The sequence below is a fragment of the Leopardus geoffroyi genome, chromosome B4 (assembly GCF_018350155.1).
Source record: "Leopardus geoffroyi isolate Oge1 chromosome B4, O.geoffroyi_Oge1_pat1.0, whole genome shotgun sequence".
Classification (NCBI taxonomy): Eukaryota; Metazoa; Chordata; class Mammalia; order Carnivora; family Felidae; genus Leopardus; species Leopardus geoffroyi.
In genome coordinates this window covers 42,057,306-42,071,847 of record NC_059341.1, presented here as the reverse complement: position 1 = coordinate 42,071,847, position 14,542 = coordinate 42,057,306, and the positions used below count along the sequence as shown (strand labels likewise).

Genomic DNA, 14,542 nt, shown 5'->3' with positions numbered 1-14,542 from the left:
TGTGGTGTAGAATTCAGTGATTCAACACTTACATACAACACCCAGTGCTCATCACAAGTGCCCTCTTTAGTACCTATCTCTACTGGTATTAATAGCTGTTCTCCATAGTTAAGAGTCTGTTTTATGCTTTGCCTCTCTCTTATCTTCCCCTATGTTCATCTGTTTTGTTCCTTAAATTCCACATACGAGTGAAATCATACGGTGATTGTCTTTCTTTGACGGACATATTTCGCTTAACATAAAACTCTCTAGCTCCATCCATATCACTGCAAATGGCAAGATTTCATTCTTTTTTTTATGGCTGAATAATATCCCGTTGTATATATAAACCACATCTTCTTTATCCATTCATCAGCTGATGGACACTTGGGTTCTTTCTATAATTTGGCTATTGTTGATAATGCTGCTATAAACATCAGAGTACATGTGTCTTTTCGATTCAGTATACTTTTGTATCCTTTGGATAAATACCTAGTACTGCGATTTCTGGATTGTAGGGTAGTTCCATGTTTAACTTTGTGAGGAACTTCCATACTGTTTTCCAGAGTGGCCGCATCAGTTTGCATTCCCACCAACAGCGTAAGAGCGTTCCCCTTTCTCTGCATCCTTGCCAACACCTGTTGTTTCCCATGTTGTTCATTTTAGCCATTCTGACAAGTGTAAGGTGATATCTCATTGTAGTTTTGATTTGTATTTCCCTGACGATGAGTGATGTGGAGCATTTTCTCGTGTGTCTGTTAGCCACTAGGATGTCTTCTTTGGAAGATGTCTATCCATGTCTTCTGCCCATTTTTGTGTGTTCGGTTTTATAAGTTCTTTATATATTTTGCAGCCTTGTAAGTTTTTGAAGATTAACTAGAAATTTCCCAGTTTCAGGGGCGCCTGGGTGGCGCAGTCGGTTAAGCGTCCGACTTCAGCCAGGTCACGATCTCGCGGTCCGTGAGTTCGAGCCCCGCGTCAGGCTCTGGGCTGATGGCTCAGAGCCTGGAGCTTGTTTCCGATTCTGTGTCTCCCTCTCTCTCTGCCCCTCCCCGTTCATGCTCTGTCTCTCTCTGTCCCAAAAATAAATAAACGTTGAAAAAAAAAAAAAAAGAAATTTCCCAGATTCACTAAAAAAAAAAAAAAAAAAGGAAAGAGAAATTTAAAGTACATTTGAATCAAAAAGTGCATAACTTTTATAGTGATCATACAGGACTAAGAGAGATTACTTGGTGATCGAGGCACCTAAATGAGTTCCAAGAATTCTCTTCTCACTGTCCAGTAAGTACAGGGAGTTCTCCATTCTGTTCAAAGGCCCTGGCTGAGTCTGAGAGGAATACGGCAACCAGTGTTTACAAAGGTCGAAAGAAAATCACTAGGTGTTTGATACTACTGAAAGTGTACATAAATGTGTTTCTATGAAAAGACCTTAATTATTTGATCATTTATCCACTTAAGAAACAATTTTCTTATTTGATTAAGCCTCTTAATTTATATATCTGTCTCTAACATAAGCAGTAACTCATAAATACTCATGGTTTGATAACATTTTCTAAAACGAAATCTAAATATTTACCTTTTTAAACACTGTATTTACTTTCGTGGGGATATTTCCTTATACAAGTTAAATCAGACTCGTTACTTAAGCACTATTACCGACTCAAAGATGCATTTTTAAATAATGAGTTTTTGTAAGACTAAAACATTTTAAATGACACATTCAATATGAATTAACAAAACAGAACTTTTTTTCTTATTAGGTAACATATTTTTAGCGATTGCATACAATTTATAAATCAGACCTACTCTCTAGATTCTCTTGCAAGTATGTGAAAAATCAGATTTGAAAACTGTCATGCCTCACCCTTATGTTCTGGTGAAAGAGCTCAAGAAAGGAATACACACCAGACTAGCACATTTCTAGCCATCTGTTAGTTTCATCATGATGGCTCTAAATTCAGCATCGATTCAGAAATGTCAGACACTGCTCATGTCTAAATTGTAAATACAGGAAATTTCAGATTGTAGTCTAGTGCTTCTCTGCTGGCATTAGAACTCTGGAAATTTCTGGATATTTTAGCAGTCTAAATAACTCACGCCCACTAATTACTCCCTTACAGTCCCACATGCCATAGGATGGCTGATACTGTACTCTGTTCCTCATGTTATGAATGGAAGTAACATTCAGGTGAATCATGATAGCAATGAAAAGAGAATTTTATGATTTTTTTCTATAATTTTCCTTTACAACATCATTATTATTAAAGAAGATACACTTTTCTGATAAACACTTAATTCTCTTAGCTCACAGAAAAATTGTCATGGGTTTATAGACTAATTAAGATGATTATTCATCCAAAAACGTGTAGTGAGGACCTATTATATTCCAGAATTTAATAACCAGGGCCAGGTTAAAAGCAAGATGGTTAACATTTATGGGTAACATCCTTTTGGAGCTTAGAGTCTATTAGGAAAAGAAGATACACACACATGCAAGCAGTTTGATATGAAACACAATAGGAGAAAACAAAGGAATCTAATATAATATTTGGAAAATATTATATGGTTAGAGACATAGATTGGGAATTTAAAGATGCTACCATTGCATAGGGAAATGCCAGGGAATGAGGAGTTGGGGCACTGGGCAAGTCTTCCTAAGAAAAGTCACATCTAGAATGACATTTGAAGAAAAGCAGAAGTTCTCCAGGCAAAGTATAAAGTGTGTGTGTGAAGCGTGTGTGTGTTTCTGGGGCAAAGGAGTGTTTCAAGCATTAAAAAGATAACGTGTGATAGCATGGAGGTGCTCAAATACTGGAAGAAGGTTAGTATAGGCGTTGATGAGTTTTATGTGTCAATTTGACTCAGCTAGGTGATGTAATCAAATCTAATCCAGGCGGTTCTATGAAGGTATTTTGTAGATGTAGCTAATATCTACAATCAGTTCGCTTTAATAAAGGAGACTGCTCTTGATAATGTGAGTGGACCTCATCCAATCAGTTGGAAGACCTTAGGAACAAAACTAGGGTTTCCCAGAGAAGAAATTCTTATTTAAGACTGCAAAGTCAAAATCAACTTCTGCTGACTTTCCAGTCTGCCAGCCTGTCTGGCCTACTGATTTTGGACTTGTCAGCCTCCATAATTGCATAAGCCAATTCCTTAAAATAGTCATACGTATATAAAAATATAATACACATATATACATATATGTCAAATATCATATATATACATTTTTTTCTATTGGCTCTGTTTCTCTGTAAAACACTGGTACAGATTGGATACCAGGAAGTGAAATGTTGCTATCATAAATACTTAAAACTGTGAAAGTGGCTTTGGGATTGAGTAAGGGCTAGAAGCTGGAAGAATTTTGAGAAGCATGATCAAAAAAGATCTAGACTGTCTTGAAGAGGTTTTGGTTGGGGCGCCTGGGTGGCGCAGTCGGTTAAGCGTCCGACTTCAGCCAGGTCACCATCTCACGGTCCGTGAGTTTGAGCCCCGCGTCAGGCTCTGGGCTGATGGCTCAGAGCCTGGAGCCTGTTTCTGATTCTGTGTCTCCCTCTCTCTCTGCCCCTCCCCTGTTCATGCTCTGTCTCTCTCTGTCCCAAAAATAAAATTAAAAAAAAAAAAACGTTGAAAAAAAAAAAGAGGTTTTGGTAGAAATGTGAACATTGATGGTGCTTCTGGTGAAGGAAGGCCTAAAAGGAAATGATGAGCTTGTTATGGGCCACTGGAGAAAAAGCCATCCTTGTTATAAAGTGGCAGAAACTATGCTGAACTCTATTCTATCACTGGTGGAAAGGAGAGCGTAAAAACGATGAACAGAGACTCCCGAAGCAAAATATGGAAGGTGCCGTCTGTTTTCTCCTTGATGTTTTTAATAAAATGTGAAAAGAAGAGATCAATTGAGGAAAAAAATTGTTAGGCAAATTGATAATTTGGAAATTTGGAAATTTTCCAGCCTATTCAAAGAGCATAAGATGGAAACCTTGCCAAAGGTGTGGCTGGAGAAACTTTCCACTGAAGACACTAGGTGTATGATTCGTGGATCCAATCAACCATCTCAGCAGAAAGAAATACTGCCAGCTTGGACCGAAGGGGACAGAGACAGAAATAATTGAAGGAAGGCTGTCACATTTCTGAGATTCTACAAGCAGGAAGCAAGCTGCCCAGAAGGTGGCTCTGTTGAGGGATTAGGGTAGCGAACAAAGCCCAGGGGGTTTGGGCCACTTGGGCTGAGGCTGGCTTAGAGGCCAATGGGCTTCCATGAACCCAGAGGCTGAACTGGTCCATGGAGAATTATTTGTAGGCTTTGGAGCCTAATGGTATTTGCCCTTCTGTGTTTCATTCTTGCTGGGGACCTGTGACCCCTTTTCCCTTCCATTTTCTTCCTCTTGTAATGGGAATATCTTGTCTATGCCTGTTTCCACTATTGTATTTTGAAAGCAGATAACTTGCTTTCCAGTTTTACATCTCCACAGATAGTAAAGAATTTTGGCCCTGGATGGATCATATCCAGCGTCTCATCCATACCTGATTTAGATTATTTACAAGATGAGATTGTGGATTTAGGATGATGTTGCAATGGAACTAGACTTTCGGGGGCATGTTGGGACAAGGGACCTACACTTTGCAGGTGAGAAATATATGAATTTTGGGGGACCGGAGGACAAATTGTTGTTTCAATTGTGTCCCCCTCAAAATATTTTGAAGTCCTATCCCCTAGTACCTCATAATATAAACATATTTGGGAATATGGTTGTTGCAGACATAATTAGTTAAGGTTATACAGGAGTAGAGTGGGTCCTTAAGCCAATATGACCAGTGTTCTTATAAGAACAGGAGAAGAGACACAGAGACATAGACACAGGGGGAGAAGATAGCCATGTGCCAACAAGTCAGAGAGATTGGATATGGTGCTGCATCTATAAACCAAGGAACGCCAAGGATGGCCGGCAAGCACCAGAAGCTAAGAAGAGGCTAAGGAGGATTCTACACCACAGGTTTCCAAGAGCGTATGGTCCTGCTGACAATTTGATTTTGAACTTCTAGCCTTCAGAGCTGTGAGACAATAAGCTTCTGTCATAGTAAGCCACATAGGTTTTGGTACTTGCTTATGGCAGGCTTAGGAAACTAATACCTACGAGATTAGCGTAGGTTCTAATCCAAAATAATTGTCTTTTAACAAGAGAAGAGACCACAGAGACAGGGACCCAGTGAAAATGCCATGTGATGACAGAGGCAGAAGTTGAAATGATGTGTCTACAAGCCAAGGAAATGCCAGGATTGCCAGAAATGACAGGAAGCTACGAGAAAGCAATCTGGCAGATTCTCTGCCGGAACCTTCAGGAAGAGGATGGCTCTGCTGGCAAGTTTATTTCAGACTTCCAGGCTCTAGAACCGCAACAGTAAATTTCTGTTGTCTTAGGACACCCAGTTTGTAGTAATTTGTTATGGCAATCCTAGGAAAGTGATAAAATGTTGATAATAAGAGCGGTTCCAAAGGAACAGATTCTTGGGGCGCCTGGGTGGCTCAGTCAGTTAGGCGTTCAACTTCAGCTCAGGTCATCATCTCGCAGCTCGTGAGCCGGAGCCCCACATCGGGCTCTGTGTTGACAGCTCGGAGCCTGGAGCCTGCTTCGGATTCTGTGTCTCCCTTTTTCTCTCTGCCCCCCCCCCACCCCGCCCCCACTCGCTCTGTCTCTCTCTCTCTCTCTCTCTCTCAAAAATAAATAAAAACATTTAAAAAGAAAATAAACATTTAATAAATAAACATTTAAAAAGAAAAACAGAATCTTAAGGATGGGTTTTCTGAATTCAGGCTCAGAGTTCTGGAGTTGGTTCCCTAATCTCTCTAGATTCAAAGACACTAACGATTCTATTTACAGTGGTAAAGGGGGAACTGAAAGTCCTCAGTGTAATGTGACAATAGAGATATACAAAGTATACACAAAGAGTAACCCCTGGATACTCTTTTGAATACTTATAAACGACAAGATTCTGGGTGACCGTGTATTTGATACATTGGCACATTTTTGTCAAACTAAAGAGCACAATGAAATTGGCTGGTTGCTCCTGATGATGCTGAACAATGAGGACAGAAAAAAGATGAACTCAGGATTCAAAATCTCAGGTCAAGCTCTATGCAAATAACCTGAGAGTTTCTAGGTCTTCCCTGAAAGAAACTCCCATATACTGTAACTACAAAGCTGAGATTTCTGAAAAATCAAACCCGGAGTCTCGTCCCGTGAGTGGGTAAGTAATACCCACAATAAATTGAATTACTTGCATCGATTTTCCAATCATGTTCCTTCCCAGTCCCTGACCGTTCAGTCAAAAGTTGGCCACAGCCCATGAGTTGGCATATAATCCCGCCTCTGGTTATTTCTCTTTCCAAGTAAAATGAACAACGAAATACACTGCTCAGAAGTCTGCCCCTGGGGACGATCTTCCTTCACCATTGTCCAGGGATGTCCCAACGAGAGGCTGTAGGACAGTGACTGCTTTCAGATGCTGCGCGCATATCACACAGAACCGTCTGTAGGTCAGACTCAGTTCTCTCCTCCTCCGTCGGTTAATCATAGGTAATGGCCTTGAGGTCATAGGTGCAGGCTGAAAGAGAGAAAGTAACATAGAAGAAATGAAACCGGGAAGGTGGGCCATTTGCTCATGTAACTGACTTGTGCCTTCAGGGCCTGCTCAAGCCTGATCTTCTGCATATCACTTCTGTTTGATGATGGAATGCTGCTGGCGCATTCAGCTTCCTGGCCCCGTGAGTCAGGCGACATCCAATTCATGATAAGAAGCGCAGGTCACATGGTCACCTGATAATTTGGTGGCCCATGGTTAAGTGTTCTGTCTCTACTAAAGCCCAGCAGCAAGTCGAAAGCTGTTTTTCAAAAGGAGAGTAGTTCTCTGCAAAGGACAGCAGACCTTTGCTCCAAAGTCCTGAGTCTACACTGTGATTCACCACTAGAAGCCTGCCAAAAGCTCTGAGCAGCTTGCCTACTGAACTTTGCACACCAATGGGTCTTTGGATCATATGGCTCAAGTGGAAGAGGAGCAGCCTAGACCTATTGCAAAGGTTTCTCTCATTCTAGGCCCTACTTAACACTAGCGGCTTTTCCATCCATTTGGGGGATGGGCCAAAGTAATACATCCAAACGAGAAATGCATTGCCTCCAAAATCCAAAGAGAACCACTAGGTATTGTACTTCTTTTTTGTTGCAGGAAGGGCGAGATACATGAATTTATCCTTCAGCTTCAAAGGGATATCTTAACAGGGCACCTGGATGGCTCAGTCAGTTGAGCGTTCCACTTGGGCTCAGGTCATCATCTCGTGGTTCGTGAGTTCGAGCCCCGCATCGGGCTCGCTGCTGTCAGTGCTGAGCGCACTTCAGATCCTCTGTGTCCGCCCCCCCCCCAAAATAAAAAAAATAATGAGAGTAAATACATTTTAAAAGTAGGGCTATCTTGACATGACCCACACCACTTGACTGCTAAAGTTTTCACTGAGGTAGAAGGATCCTAAATGCGCTTCTCCTTCTCTGTCACACAAATGTCTTGCCAATAAGTATAGCACAGTTGCTGCTTCTTGCTTCCTAGGTCCGCTGGGCATCAATATAATGGGTTGGTGTGAATTCTTGTGGGAAAGAAAGATGATCAAGGTCCTTGTGAACTAAATTATGACTAAGGCAGGAGAGTTCATATTCCTGATGTGAGACAGCAGAGGTGTATTTTTGGCCTAGCCAGCTGAAAGCAAGCCGCTTCTGGTGGTTTTCATTAAAAGCGCGAAGGAGGGGCGCCTGGGTGGCGCAGTGGGTGAAGCGTCCGACTTCAGCCAGGTCACGATCTCGCGGTCCGGGAGTTCGAGCCCCGCGTCGGCCTCTGGGCTGATGGCTCAGAGCCTGGAGCCTGTTTCCGATTCTGTGTCTCCCTCTCTCTCTGCCCCTCCCCTGTTCATGCTCTGTCTCTCTCTGTCCCAAAAATAAATAAACGTTGAAAAAAAAAAAATTAAAAAAAAAAAAAAAAAGCGCGAAGGAAACGTATTTGCCAGATCTCTAGCTGTACCCTAGTTACCGGGAGCTATATTAAGTTGTTGGAATAGAAGCTACAATGGGAGCCACCATCTGGCTAAGCTTCTGAAATCCACTGTCTTTCTCCAAGATCCACCTGTTGGCTGCACAGACCAAATGGGCAAGTCGAACAGGGACATGTTAGGAATCACCCTTCAAGTCCTTGATGGTGGCACTAAACTCTGCAGTCATTACCAGAAAGTGGGGTTGGTTTGGGTTCACTAATTTTCTAGCTATAAGCAATTCTGGTAGCTTCCAGTTGGCTTTTCCCACCATAATTATCTTCATTGCACAGGTCAGGGAAATGATGTGGGGTTTCTGCCAGTTACCGAGTATGTATAGTCCAAAGCTGGGAGTCAGTTGTGGCGCCATGACCCTCCACTTTTATGACTCAAGTTTACTTATGCTCATTTGACTTAGAATTCTTTGTATTCATACAGATCCAGTAAAAATTCAGTTGATTGCCTTCCTGTTTCACCTCTAGGAACATCACGATCAACTAGGCAATGTCATAAATCTCTGCCAGTCAGGCTATTCTAACTACTGCTTTGGATGTGCAGTCCATTATGGTAATCACACCCACCTTGCCTTTGACAGTTAAGTGTCCATCACTTTCCTTACTACCCGGTGGCCCAGTTACCTCCATTGTATTTAAGAATCCTAACCGAATGGCAAAAGTTCCCCTTGTAGTTTCTTTTTTTTTTTTTTAATATTTATTTATTTTTGAGAGAGAAAGAGAGACAGAGAATGAGCAGGAAAGGGTCAGAGAGAGAGAGAGAGAGAGAGAGACCCAGAATCGGAAGCAGGCTCCAGGCTCTGAGCTGTCAGCACAGAGTCCGATGCGGGGGTCAAACTCAACCACGAGATCATGTCCTGAGCCAAAGTCAGACACTCAACTGACTGAGCCGCCCAGGTGCCCCCACCTTGTAGCTTCTGACTATATGAAGAGCGGCCACAGAGTTCTTCAAGAGTGGTGGGGCTCCCCTCACAGATTTATTTCTCACAACCGTGGTGAAGGGTGTGCTCTCCGAATGCTCCTGGAGTGGGTGAGCAGACATTATGTGGCACATTCACTCTAAAACTCCAACTTCCTTCCCTAAGCCTCTGGGTCCTTCCTCTACCACATACGGAGGCAGTTCTGGCATTTCAGCTGTATTTAATGAAGGCCATCTTTCCCTCGGTGGAACCTGGGGCTGCTCGGGAAGAGGAGATACATTTCCAAGGGCAGTGGGACACATGTGATGTGGGTGACGACACATGGAACAGTGATGCTGCTGTTGTAGTGTGTGGCCAGCTGAGTTGTCCACCTTGTATCACTGACATGGGTCTTGGAAATGATTCTGCAGGATCTGGAAAAATTTGCCTGGATGATGTTTCCTGTGGTGGGGATGAGTCATCTCTGGGAACGCAGGCACAAAGAGTGGGGAGATCATGACTGCAGACACGGTGAAGGTGTTGGAGCAACCTGTTCGGATAAGACATCCAAACCGGGATTTTCAATAAAAGCACATGGCCTCTCCAATGTACTTTTTTCCCCTAATGGGTACCTATATGACAGAATACTCACTTCTCACTTTTTGAAATGAATCATACCTCATATCCTCATTCTGATTTTTTAAACGTTTATTTATTTTTGAGAGAAAGAGAGCACGAGGGGGAGAGGGGCAGAGAGAAAGGGAGACACAGAATTGGAAGCAGGCTCCAGGCTCTGGGCTGTCAGCACAGAGCCCGATGTGGGTCTCGAACTCATGAACCATGAGATCATGACCTGAGCTGAAGTCGGACGCTCAACTGACTGAGCCACCCAGGCGCCCCACCTCATTCTGATTTTTAAGGCCTCTTTCTATCCTACCAAACTTCTTTTCTCTCAGGAAGTCAAATCTCATTTTCTACTATCTACCCATATTTTCCCAAAGTTAAGTTCACCGGACCCTAGTGGTAACAAAGTATTCCACAAAAAGAAGTTATCCATAGTCAAATTAATTTAGGAAAAATTAATAAGGGTTTAGTCATTGAAACACTCAAACACTTGCCTTGAAATATCCACATACTCAGGGCACCTGGGTGGCTCAGTTGGTTAAGCAACTGACTCTTGATTTCAGCTCAAGTCATGATCTCACTGCTCATGGCATCAAGCCCTGCACTGACAGCATGGAGCCTGCTCAGGATTCTCTCTCTCCCTCTCTCTGCCCTTCCCCCACTCACTTGTGTGTGTATGTATGTGTGTGTGTGTGTGTGTGTGTGTGCGCGCGCGTGTGCACGTGTGTGTGTGTATCTCTCTCTCTCAAATCAGTAAACATTTTTTTAAAAAAAAAAAAAAAAAGAAAAGAGGGGCGCCTGGGTGGCTCAGTCGGTTAAGCGGCCGACTTCGGTTCAGGTCATGATCTCACGGTCCGTGAGTTCGAGCCCCGCATCAGGCTCTGTGCTGACCGCTCAGAGCCTAGAGCCTGTTTCAGATTCTGTGTCTCCCTTTCTCTGACCCTCCCCCGTTCATGCTCTGTCTCTCTCTGTCTCAAAAATAAACGTTAAAAAAATATTTTAAAAAAAGGAAAAGAAATATCCACATATTTAAAAATTCTTTTTTCAGAGTTACCCAAATACTCATTCTTACTTGAAGGACTTACTTGTGTATGATTCATACCAACAGCGCTGGAATAAATGTTCTTCAGCTAAAGTCTGGGCTTATGGTTTATATAATTTCAAAAATGTTAAGAATTGTTTTGCGGATTCTTCCTCCAAGCCAAAGTTTTTATTATGCAACTTTCAAATCGTGCAAAGAAAATTCTCACGTACACCTGCCCAGGTATAATTGTGGGAGAGTTGAATTCCCTGATTCTGATATACTCTTTTATTAGTCTTGGAGTTTCCTTATTTTCAATCAGTCCCAACACCTTTATCTCTTACTTTAGACATTCCTTTCTGAGATGAGCAGGTAAGACATTGAATTCGGTCTTAAGGAATTTATTTAAATTCCAATATAAATCTGAAATCTGCCTCTTAAACCTTGACTATCCTATCCAGCTTTTCAATTTAGATAGATTTACAGTTATGATTTACAAATAATCACAATCCTTCAGTGATGATTTTCTATCAAATTGAATTTTCCCCAAGTCTTCTGGATGCTCGTTCTGCACGGAACTATTCTCTTTCAAGGAGAACTTTTCCTCCTCATGGTCATGAATATCCACATGTTTTTTTTTAATGTTTATTTATTTTTGAGAGAGAAAGACAGATCATAAGCAGGGGAGGGGCAGAGAGAGAGGGAGACACAGAATCCGAAGCAGCTGACACATGTGTAGCACGTCCACCTGGGCCACCTTCTTGGCCTCCTTTTGCTCATAATTCTCCTGAAGGATCTGGTGCTGTTCTGGAGAGGCCCTCTGCAGATACCGAACCACCAGTCAGCTGCATTTGTTGTCCTGGATATCAGTGCCAATCTGGCCTGTCACCTTGGGGTCTCCAAAGAGACAAGGTAATCATCCTGAATCTGAGAGAAGTCCCCCTTCTCCAGTAGCATCTCCCCATCAATGCCCACCATATACACGGCAGCAGCTACAGGAAGATAGAAGGAGTAGAAAGCTATCTTGCACCTGACAATAGATTTGTACTTCTTTCCAGTGAATCTGCCAAGACCCACATTCCCCAGGGGCTGGGGGGGGGGGGAGGGGTGCTGTGATGAGGTTCAGGATCTGTCCGATCTCAGTCTGATAGGAACTCTGCAGGAAAAGCTCAATTAAGTTCAGGTAATAGGGCTGCTCCCGGCAGTACAGCTTCAGCAGGCAGTAGATACATGCTTCCGGAAGCAAAGCATCGTTGACGGCATCCAAACCTATGCCTGGCTTCTGTTAGCAGCCGATCTGCCCCTGTTGGGTGAGGGATGAATCCATGATATCATTTGACACCAGGAAGAAAGCTTGGAGCAGTTCCGCACAGCAGCTCACAGTCAGGGCCAGCAGAGACTGTCAGCATCTTAATTAAATATATTCATTCTCACATCAGTAGGCAATAGGACTTAAATATTTCACTGACTGTGCCACAGCATGCCAAAAACTACCCAAGTGCCCTAACATAGATAAATTAGCCTTGATAGAACTGTAACTCATTCCCTTTCATACGAACACTTTCAAGAATTCTGCAAAACAAACAAACAAATACTTGCAAGAATTGCCTTCAAAAGCTGACTGTGTCAACTTGGCTCAGAATCAACTTCCAACTTCTTAATTCTTCAAAAAAGTCACATACTCTTTACATATAGTGAATTTCAGATTCCCCCCACCCCAGGGTCCAAACTCTTGTTAGAATTATTTTCATCTAGCAACTCTAAGATGTAAGTTTATTCTAACTTCCTGGATATTGTCATATTACAGATATGTGCCTTTCTTTCCTGACCCCACATACATGATATCACCTCTCCCTAATATCCTTCACAATATCTAGTAAGTAGTATGTAATTATTTGAAATGCAGACAAGAATCAGGACCATTAAGTAACATTATTTTTAGCTGGAGTCTCTGATCAGATTTTGAGGCAAAATGATACCTCGAAAATCATTCTGGTGTTCTGGTTACAGAATGAAACAAAAAAAGAACTGAGGCTCGTGAAACAAAAAAAGAACTGAGGCTCGTGGGCAGAGGCAGCAGATGTGCGGAGAGAGTCAAGCAGGAAATCTACGTCATTGCCACCCTTCTGCTAACCGCTGGGAAACGAACATTGGTGCAATTATTTGCAGGCAACTTGGATGTGCCTTACTCAGCATCTGCAAAGGGCCTCATTTCACGGGAAAAACATCACACGTCTTACTCTCTAGATCTGGCTGCACTGTAAATGAAGCTTCTCCCTGGGATTGTGTCCAAGGGACACAAACTCGTGTCACTTTAATAACGAAGCTAGTTTGATCTGCTCAGGTAATTTCTGGACAAAGATGAATATACTTACTCAATTATTGACGATTTCATGTATTTAATACGTATTTATGGAGTAGCTCCTTGACAATGCTAGGCCAAAGGCAGATGAACTAAATAAAAGTAGCTCTAGTCCCTTATCCAGAAAAGAATCCAAGTGTGTAATGAATGTGCACGAGGAAATAATTATTTATTTAAAGTTATGAAGTAGAAGTACAAGATGAAATGAAAAGGCGTAAACAGAAGGCCTTACCTGTTTGCAGCGTCAGAGAATATTTCTGTGAAGGGTATGGGTGTGACTTAATCATATATAGAGGTGTTAGGGAGACCATTAAAAATACATAGGTAGTGGGGCGCCTGGGTGGCTCAGTCGGTTGAGCGTCCGACTTCGGCTCAGGTCATGATCTCACAGTCTGTGAGTTCGAGCCCCGCATCGGGCTCTGTGCTGATGGCTCAGAGCCTGGAGTCTGCTTCCGATTCTGTGTCTCCCTCTCTCTCTGCTCCTTCCCTGCTCATGCTCTGTCTCTCTCTGTCTCAAAAATAAATAAAAACATTAAGAAAAAAAAATTTTTTTTAAATACATAGGTAGTATTTTATTAAAGTAACAAAGGTGAGAATGAGCTTGTCTGATTCCAGGAACTGAGAGATGGTCGAGGGGAATAATATTAGACCTACGTGAATAAGGCGGAAATCTCCCGGTAAAGCCTTGACATGTAGCCAAGGGTGAGATTATTCCTGGGGTAGAGATTTTTGTACTTTATTCTAAAGTGAAAGGGAAACCATGGAGGAGTGTAAGCATGGTAAGACTTGAATTTTAAAGAGAAAACTCTGGCTGGAGAGAGAGAGAGAGAGAGAGAGAGAGAGGTGGCTGGGGGGGCTATTGGACGCAGGGAGTCAAGTTACTAGATGATTCTAGTGAAGGTATGAGGTTCTGAGTAGAACATTCATTGTGGAGCTAATGCAAAGTTGACATATTCAGGAAATATTTAGTTGGTAGAACCAACAGAACTCGATAATTCATCAAATGTAGGAGTTTGAATGAAGGAGACTCAAAGATCGCGCCACCAGTTCTGGACTAAGCAAACAGGTATACTTCAGTTCTGTCATCGGAAAAGAGAATCCTGGCAGGTTGGAGGAGGTAGCCTGGTGAATTTCATATTGTATATGTTGAGTCTGAGGTGTTTTTAAAGCAGCCAAGTAGAGAGGGTGGTAAGGAACTTGATGTAAGTGTTGGGTGATCAGAAAACTGGTCTTGGATGGAGGTACAAACAGAGGATCTTAGATTTGTAGATGGCAACTAAAACCTAAGGGTAAACTGTAAATTAAGAATAAAAATTGCTGACCCGAGAAAAGACGGCTGTTAGCCCTGAGGAATAACAATATTGAATGGCTCATTGACTTAAAAGTAACTGCAAGAGGGGACTGAAGACTAGTAGTCAGAGGATGGCAGGTCACCGAAGCCGAGGGAAAAGGACGTTTCCCTCAAAAAGGAGGGCATTAGCAACCTTGTCAACAAGTTGTGGAGACGCCGTTACACGTGAACCGGAGCATTTTTCATGAAGTTTAGCAACATGTGAGTCATTAGTAAACTTA

General features: G+C 42.4%; 1 pseudogene; it reads right to left on the bottom strand.

Annotated features, from left to right (window-relative positions):
• Positions 1-9,361: 9,361 nt before the first annotated feature.
• Positions 9,362-12,176, bottom strand: LOC123591774 (annotated as a pseudogene).
• Between the last annotated feature and the right edge of the window lie 2,366 nt (positions 12,177-14,542).